Below are 9,570 nucleotides of genomic sequence, written 5' to 3'. Positions count from 1 at the left end.
CTTGCTCATTGTGTGAGTCGTTGAAACTACCACACTACTATGACATGACATAGAGCCTTTAGTGACACTGCCCGGCCAAAAAAAAAAGTTGCTACCACAAACATGGTCACACACTCTATGATGTTGAAATGCCTTTATCAATAGGTTTCTCAATAGGTTTAAGGATTGAACTCTGTGGTGGGCAATCCATGTGTGAAAATGTGTTCTCATTTTCCCTGAAACGCACTTTCAAAATTTGAGCCAAGTGAATCCTGGCATTGTAATCGTGGAATATGCCTGTGCTATCAGCAAAGAAAAATCTGTTGATGGAATCAGGGCCGCTGACAGCTTTGGCTAGGCCAGGGACAAAGTAATCTGAAAGGACCCCCTCACCCAACAGATGCAATGTGATGAGGACCCAATTCTGGGGCCCCATTCTCCCTGGGCCCGGGACAACTGACCCCTTTGTTTGTCTGTGTGTGGGGGGAGAAGTGAACAAACTGTGATATTCCTTGGCAATACATTAACACTTAAACTGAGAGATGTGCCTTCAACGTGTTTGTGCCAAACATGCTAGACACATTCATTATATTCTTTATACATTCATGCACTTCCTGAATAGAATACATGTGATTTAGACAAAGGAGGTGTTATGGAATCACTAACTTCCAGTGTTTGTACTTGACCATTTTAAGCAATCCGCACATCTGTGGCCTTCCTTGCCGTTCAGTTTTGGCAATGAATGACATCAAAAGCTTAAGATGAATTTACACCACTGAATATCCTACAGTGTACACAATTACAATACTCTATTATTACAGCAAGTTATTATTATCAACATGGTATAGAGTGATGACGATGATGATGATGATGATGATGATGCTAGTAGAGTAGAGTAACTTTAGTAGAGTAGAGTAACTTTATTGATCCCGGATGGGAAATTCGATGACGCTGACGATGATGACGGTGACTATAATGACCATAATGATTCATCGTTATTATTAGTTACTACTGTACTACACTGAAGAAGTATATATAGCCTACTATCGAAGGCACTGGTAATCGTAGTAGGATTTTTACATGTGTAGTAGTGGGATTTTGTTGAAGTGTGTTTGTTTGTCTGTATTCAGGTCAGTGAGTCTGCAGTGAAAGACGTGAGCAAAAGGTTACTCCAGGACCTCGTCTTTATTCAGGGCCACTGCACAGGAAAGAGGAACCTGTTGTCTAACTGCTGCTGTGTTATGTAAAACAAGGCTCTGACGTAAAAACACCAGTGCACCATGTTTTCGTGTGTGTGTGTGTGTGTGTGTGTGTGTGTGTGTGTGTGTGTGTGTGTGTGTGTGTGTGTGTGTGTGTGTGTGTGTGTCTACGTGTGTACGTGTGTACGTGTGTGCTCGTGTATGTGTGTGTGTGTGTGCTCGTGTGTGTGTGTGTGTGTGCATGCCCATACACAAACATAACAGTGAATTCAATATAAGAGAGACTTTCACAATAGCTTTAGCTACATTAATAACCATCATCTGCATCCTATATTTTGTACTTTTCTTTCACATTGAAAAATACTCGACGACATTGCGAGGCCTGGATGTTCTGCATTATTTGAAATGTAAATATTAGGACTGGAGTGCAGTATGTAAAAATTGTGTGAATGTGGTTCTCAGGAATGCCTTAGCATATCAGGGTGGTGGTTTGCGTGTCTGTGGGATGTCAGCACGTTTCTCCTAAAAAAATGCTTTGCATGTGTTTCTGTGGAATTCATCCAGCTCAGTGGCAGTCAAAGGAGCTGAAAGCAACAACTGGACTGGTTTGTGGATGTTCTTGTGCTTTGCATGTGGATAATGTTATGTTCAGGTTTCAGGCGATGGTAAGGGCATGGCAAGGTTGTATGAGGATATGCTACTACACTATGTCATACATTAGCTCCCTATAGGCCTACTTCATTAGCTCTCTATACTATTGTACCTTGGCCAGGGCTCACTTGTAAAAGAGAATTTTATTCTCAATGTGATTTTATTTCCCTGGTTAAATAAAGGTAAAATAAAAATAAAATAAAAAATACCTTACTGTATACAGTTCGACCTGCTGTAGTTCAGTGTTTGGGCTTAGGCCGGCTCCACACTTGAGTGTGGCAGAACGGCAGGGAGACAATTGAGGTCTTTCTGCTTAGTTTCAGCCGATGTGTTCTACTCGGCCTCTCACACAGACAGCGTCAGTGTGCGCGGCCAGTCCAGTTCAAAATCCCCCCACAGCCAAAGCTAGCGTGCCACTTTGCCATTCATTTCAATGGGTGACCGCCGGTCACTGCCGTCCAAAATCCGATTGAGTTCTATTTTCGAAATGCAGCACGATAAAAATTGCTTCCGTCCCGCTACGCCTCACCGCTTTGGTGTGAAAGCGGCCTTAGGCTGTCTTCTTTGTGCCTGTTTTGTGATCATACGCCACCATGACAATATAGGCTATAAGATGCACTCTCATTGTAAGTGTGGGTTTTTAGTGTCGTACCTTGAGTAGTGATTCTCAATGGGGGCTGTACAGCCCCCTCAGGGGGCATTCGAGAGGTTTATGATGAGGTCAATGGGGCGTTGGCAGGCTTATGATGAGGTCAAGTGGGTGTTTGTTCAAAAAAGGTTGAGAACCACTGGTCTAGAGAAACAAAAACATATATTAACAAAGATAACCATCAAAAACCTCACTCTATACGTAATTTGTATAACCCAAATGTCCCACTATCTCATGTCCCATGCCACTTCATAACTTAACCTATAAACTTAACCTAACTGACATTATACTTTTGTGAGCAATCAGCATTAGGGAATAACCATAAGGCTTGGGGTTGATGTCTCATTAAATTATGACCAAGGCTGACCATCAGGGTTGACCTCAATTTCATTATGGTCTCCGATCACAATTGGTTAGGCCTTATCACCCTGCCCTAGTTTCCCGGCATCAGTCTTGTTTTATGACAATACAATACTTTTACAATGGAGTCGGCAGAATCATGTGCTGAACTATACTTCCCTGCAAAGGCAAAGTGCAGTAACTACATATTTGGTCAAAATTGAGTTGAGCCTGAAAATGGTCTTCATTACACTTCCTTTACATCTTGTGACCAAGCCTTATGGTCCAAATGTGTCCGGCAGTGTAGAGATATTTGTATGCCAACTTTGGAGTAACTACAATATTCAACCTAATGCCAAGGCTTCGAAGGCATTTTTCTTAGTTTCAATGTTACTACCATTTGCCTTTGTAGAGCAGTATAGAAGTGTTAACATGCACAAGCTTCTTTATTGACTTTGCTGCCGCAGCTATTCCCATCAGATCTGCTCATTGGGTGTAGCATAAAGCACATGTTCTAAAAATGTTCTGTGCAACATTATTATCCATCATTTCAATATTTCCCAGTACATATTAGTCATGATTAGTGTGTGCATTCCAATATGCGACCTTGCGTCCTCCACTTGTGCTTGTGGCCTCGCCCCGCCCCCTGGCCCCTCCTCGGGGAGAAAACAATAAAGTTTCCCCACTGTCAGCCTAGCTAAAACAGTTTTGGGGGGACTATTCCACATTCACCATCCAGTTTGCAAATGAGACAATTACTTTACAATTGAGCCCTTGCAAGATAATGAAATATAATGCTGTTGTCAGTGATGTCATCATGACATATTACTTCCTGGTAGGAGGCCACAAGCACAAGTGGAGGATGCAAGGTCGCATATTGGAACGCACCCAGTGTTACAGCCTTCCGTCTGTTTTCTCTCAATTACTGTAAATGCCTGCCTGACACCTTGACACTTGACACTTCAACCTTGCCCCCTTGTGGCCTTGTGTAGTTTTGTTTCACAGGCAATGGGAATGGTGAAAGAAGGATTAGGGATTTAAACCACATCCTTTTTCTTTTTTTTTCACAGTCAACATTTTTTTTCACAGTCCTTCAATGGAATGGTCAACATTTACAGTAGGCCTAACTGTTATGACCTCTTGGTGCAAGCGAGCACAACTGCAAGGGCAGGGAGACCACATCAATATTTTGGTTTACCAAACATAGGCCTAATAAAGAAAATGAAGAGAAAACATGACGAGAGGAAATGTAAATATGCCTGCGGCGTAGAGCAAAAGATTAAAACCAAAATAGCCAAAAAGAGCTAGAGTGATTGTCCGACCAGGCCATGTATAGTGAAGTGCCCTGGCTATGTGGCTGCAATACCAGACAGCTCTCATGGAGGGTGAAGTGCTGGTCCAAATCACTTTCTGTCTGATACACTTAACGGAAATGATAGTTGTCACATGTCATCAGAGTTAACCAACCATATACAATTCATCACAGGAGGCACTGTTCGTTATGTTGACATTTTTTTTAGCTACCCCTGTCTTTTATACATATGGCGTCTTTGCAATCAAAACTATGCTGTTATTACAGAGAGTTGGCAGTTAGGACAGATCCGACACTCAACTACGTACTACATTTAGAAAGTGTACAGTAACTCCACACTTCAAAAAATAGCCGGTATGAGGCCGTTATCGGAGCAGTTTACAGTACACCTCACCACCGTGATTAGTAATGGAACGCTCTGCGTACCCAAACACAGTGCGGAAAGGGCGGTAAGTACAGAGATTGGAACAGGGCATTGGAGTTTCTTCCGGAATGCAGCCATTACTCTAGGACAGTATTTCCCAACCAGGGGTACGTGTACCACTAGGGGTACGCGAGCACACTGCAGGGGGTACTTGGAATTTTTTTTATTATTATAACAAATGTATGGAGCAGTCACATCAGGACAGAGAAAGCAATATAGAAGATGAATTAGGGGGTACTCATGGCTCAACTAAGAGGCTTAGGGGGTACGCAAGACAAAAAAGGTTGGGAAACACTGCTCTAGGAGATGAATGAATGGAGTTCAATGGCAAGTCACAGCCACTTACGGGGCCAGATTTGATCACACTTTATTGCATTGGCGACATGTGGTAGATAGTAAATAGTATTATTGATCTTGGTTGCAATACTGAAAATCTTTGGCTAAAGTATTCAAAGGTAGTGCAGAAAACATCATTATTTCCGTACTTGCATGCAGCCTGCCACTAGGTGGCAATTTAGTATCAGCATCAGTAGACTCATAGGACCACAATGTACAGTAAGCTTCTATAATTTTTCCTCCCTCATACTATTGTCAGAAGTAGAGTAGAGTAGAGAGTAGAGTAACCTGTATTAATCCTGCAGGAAATTGAGGTGTGTGCCAGCTTTGTCAGGTTAGAGTCTCAGACTTGCAGCACAAAGGTTTCCAGTTCGACTCCCAACCCACCAGGTTGGTGGAGGGAGTAATTAGCTAGTGCTCTCCCCGATCCTCCTCCATGACTGAGGTACCCTGAGCATGGTATTGTACCATTCCGCCGCACTGCTCCCTTGGGGCGCCATTGGGGGCTGCCCCCTTGCATGGGTGAGGCATAGATGCAGTTTCGTTGTGTGCAGTGTGCACTTGTGTGCTGTGGAGTGCTGTGTCACAATCACAATGGGAGTTGGAGTTTCCCAGGTGGGCTTAGCTTAGAGGTTTTGCCAGTTAGCCAGTTAATTGTTGAATTGTTGAATTTTGTGTCTTTCATCTTGGAAAGGATGGCGTCAAACAGTTTATCAGTTCATGTAGCTTACCTAGAATATAGAATAGTAGCATCCAAGATTCTGTGAATCTGAGACACTGAGGTGCTGTTTATACATACGTGGGTATTCTGATAAACGAACATTTTTCTTCTCTACGCTTAGCAAAATATTTTCGTTCACATCAAAGGCAAATAGGCCTAACATAAATATTCTGTTGAGAGCTGTCATAAATACGTTAAGCCTGTGCACGGTAAGGAGAGTGTCATTCACGTCTCCGTTTATCACTGTTTATATACAAACGCTAAACAGAGTTTTAAAAAAATCTTCACTTTTACCGGAGTTTTTTTTAAGCTTCGTTTATAGAGGGAAAACCTCCGTTTGTTTACGAACGAAAGGCACAACCGAAGGGGAAGGTCTGCGTATATCAAAATACCGGGATATGTATGAACACCGCCTGAGTAACTTGTGTGATAAAAGGCAGAGAGACACATGCCATTACATTACATTACATTACATCATAGAACTAATACAAAACACACTTGTATTATTTCTATGACATTACATTACATTACATTACGTATGTCACAAGTAAAACATGTTTGACAAAAAGGCAACGCTTAAAAATGTGCAAATGAAATGTCTTGTTTCTATTAACCCTTGTAACGTGTTCATGTTTTTGTTACATAGAAGGTGTTCGGGTCATTTTGACCCAGGCATATAGAAAAATAGCTAAAAAAGGAAACAAATCATAGCTCATATTCACCCTCATGTTCCCTTCAATATGCTTGTGAATTTCTGTGCATAGGCCCTATATGTTTTTGAGAGTGAGAGATACAGAGTGAAAAAGTGAAGGAGGCAGTGAAGAAAGTGAGTAAACTCAATCCAAGCTCTTGGATTGAGCCACCAGTGCGCTAATCGCGCAAGGTTGTTACAATTCATGCACAACTGAAGGACCGATCAATATCTGCTCTTCTTTTTCCACACAATTCACCCTCTCTGCCTTGTCAACATGTGATCACTATTGTATCAGAGAATGCTTTTCTGATTCATGTTCCTCACTGAAAATGAGCCAAAGCCAGTGAATCTCAGTGTGAAAGAATAATAACTGATAGGCCTACTATTTTTCTCAAGGTAAAAAAACTGAAAACGGGTCAAAATGACCCCAACACTTTGCAAGGGTTAAAATAATGCTAGTCAATCATGAAAGATGTGTCATTTTTGAGTGCCATTGCAATGCAACAGTGGCCAGTGTGCTACTGTTGAAGTTACACTATGCATGTTGACCACCAGATAGCAGTAAAAACCAGCCTGTAAAACCTAGCAGAGGATTTCTGCAGGTTGGTAGCACAGCCCTATACCACAATTCTGCTGCAGTCACAAGATTAGTTACACACACAAATGACACACAGTCATCATCTGCAAATACAACAGCTGTTATAACCAATTCTTCAAGTGGTCTATATCACAACTTCCAATCTGCAGTGCACAAAAACAAAAAAACCCAAAATAAACAAAACAAAACAAAAACATATAGCCAGAGCCTAACACTACTAGTACTACTACTACTAATACTACCACGACTACTACTAATAATCATAATAACAATATATTTATTTCGTCTTTCAGAACACCTGAGTTCACCATAGAATTCTGAATAAAATAGATAGATAGATAGATAGATTGATAGATAGATAGATAGACAGATATGATATATATATATATATATATATATATATATATATATATATATATATATATATATATATATAGAGAGAGAGAGAGAGAGAGAGAGAGAGAGAGAGAGAGAGAGAGAGAGAGACAGACAGAGAGAGAGAGAGAGAGCACTGGAAAAATATCTGGCCCCCATTGTGGTCAGTGAGGTCTTTTGTTGGACCAATAATCTTGCATTGGATCAGCGTAGAGAGAGGTTTGTAACGGTGTAATAGTATACAAGGGCAATGTTTCAAGTATTTGAAGTATTTAAGTACTGGTATGGCCTACCCATCGACACACAATACCTACAATCTATCCCTGGGTCAGATGCTAGGGATATGATTTGGGTTTGGGATACAGTACTGTTGTTTTCTTTTTGAGAAACACTAGGCTACATGGATGTTAACAAGCTATTGCTATAGCTCTTTTCAATGAAGTCAAGTCAAGTCGGTTTTATTGTCAATTTCTTTACATGTGCTGGTCATACAAAGAATTGAAATTACGTATCTTACTTTCCCATGCAGACAGACATAAACTCTAGACTCTAGACTCTAGGTGTGGACATACAGTATACATACATTACAGGTAAAACACAAAATGGCTGGTAGCTCAAACAAGTCGCAGTATCTTCTTAAAGTATATTTGTTGGGTGCTCTTGGATGAAGGGGATCAGTTCAATTCAAAAAGGGAAAAATCCAGGCAACTCCAGGTGAAAAAGAGGAAGTCCATTAAAAAGCCTTGTGTCACCTTATAGGTGAGGCCTTGCTCCTTGTCCTGATGACAAAGCCCTGATGAAGACCAGTGTGGTCGAAACATGTTGGCTTTTTTAATCATGTTTTAGCCCTATGACAATAAAGGCTTTTTAATGGACTTCCTCTTTTTCACCTGGAGTTGCCTGGATTTTTCCCTTTTTGAATACATACATTACACTTAGAGTATACAATACCCATACAGACATATAAAGTGCAAGACTGGGCAAAAGCAGACATACAGTATATAGAACATGTATTAAAAAAGAGGTAGTGTTGTGCATTCCAGTTGTCTTATTGTGACGATTCTGATACAGTGATAGTAGCATTTTGAAATAATAATATAAAAAAGCACTTTGTGATGTGCAGTATTTACAACTGGTTGGTAGCTAGTTTTCCAGTAGGCCCTACAGTCATGTATGAAGCATTCCCATTTCAGCAGACCTCATAGGCTCTTACAGCATCACATAGCATTACAAAGCATAGCATGGCTACCAATATCCATATGACAGAAGTAAAAAAAAAAAAGTTGAGCTGAAACCTGCCACTAGTCAGCCTATGCAGCACGCTCGTCATTACACTGAAGTCCATCTGTCTTCCTCCAGGACGGACAAATGAAATGAGGTGAGAATGCGAATGAAGATGGAGGATGATGTATGGGCGTGTGTGACAGGCAAAAGACATTTTTTGACAGCCCCTCAGGATATTGTGTTCGGCATTTAGTGAGATGACGGAAGGGGGAAAGAGAAAGAAAAAGAGAGAGAGAGAGTGAGAGAGAGAGAGAATAGCGAGGGAGAAGAAAAACAGAAAGAGAGAGAGAAAGGATGGAGGGAAGAGAGAGAGAGTGAGAGAGAGAGAGAGAGAGAATGAGAGAGAGAGAAAAAAGGGAGAGAGAGAGAGAGAGACAGAGACAGAGAGAGAGAATGAGAGAGATGGAAAAATAATGTCTGCCCTCCCAGTGGTCGTCCTTTTGAAATGGGATGTTATGAAATGTAATTTTAGATTCCATTTCCTCCAATTTGCTGTGGTTTATTGGCTGGACTTAGCCCACATGTCCACCATTGTCTTGTGGCCACCGACTTGGGGACTGCGTTAAGGCAGGGTATGACTTTGGTGTGTGTGTGTGGGTTTTGTGCGCTTGTGCATGCTTGTGTGTGTGTGTGTGGTGTGTGTGTGTGCACGTTTGCTTTTGTAGGCTATTGGTATGCATTGTGTGTGTGTGTGTGTGTGAGTGTGTGTGTGTGTGTGTGTGTGTGTGTGTGTGTGTGTGTGTGTGTGTGTGTGTGTGTGTGTGTGATTACCCGTAGCCTATCTCCCTCCATTTTTGTATGTGATGGTTTGCGTTGTATGGCTTTTGGCGTGTGTATTGTAAGTCTGTACACAAATATTTGTGTGTGCTTTGCGTGTGTGGGTGTTTTTGTGTGCATGTATTTTCGTATGCGGGCATTTGTCTGTATGTGTGTGTGTGTGTGCGAGTGTGTGTGTGTTTGTGTGTGTGTGCGTGTGCGTGTTTAAGTTGCAAGTGTCCGTGATTGTGAC

The sequence above is a fragment of the Engraulis encrasicolus genome, chromosome 15, assembly GCF_034702125.1.
Source record: "Engraulis encrasicolus isolate BLACKSEA-1 chromosome 15, IST_EnEncr_1.0, whole genome shotgun sequence".
NCBI classification, from domain to species: domain Eukaryota; kingdom Metazoa; phylum Chordata; class Actinopteri; order Clupeiformes; family Engraulidae; genus Engraulis; species Engraulis encrasicolus.
This window is presented reverse-complemented; position numbering follows the sequence as displayed.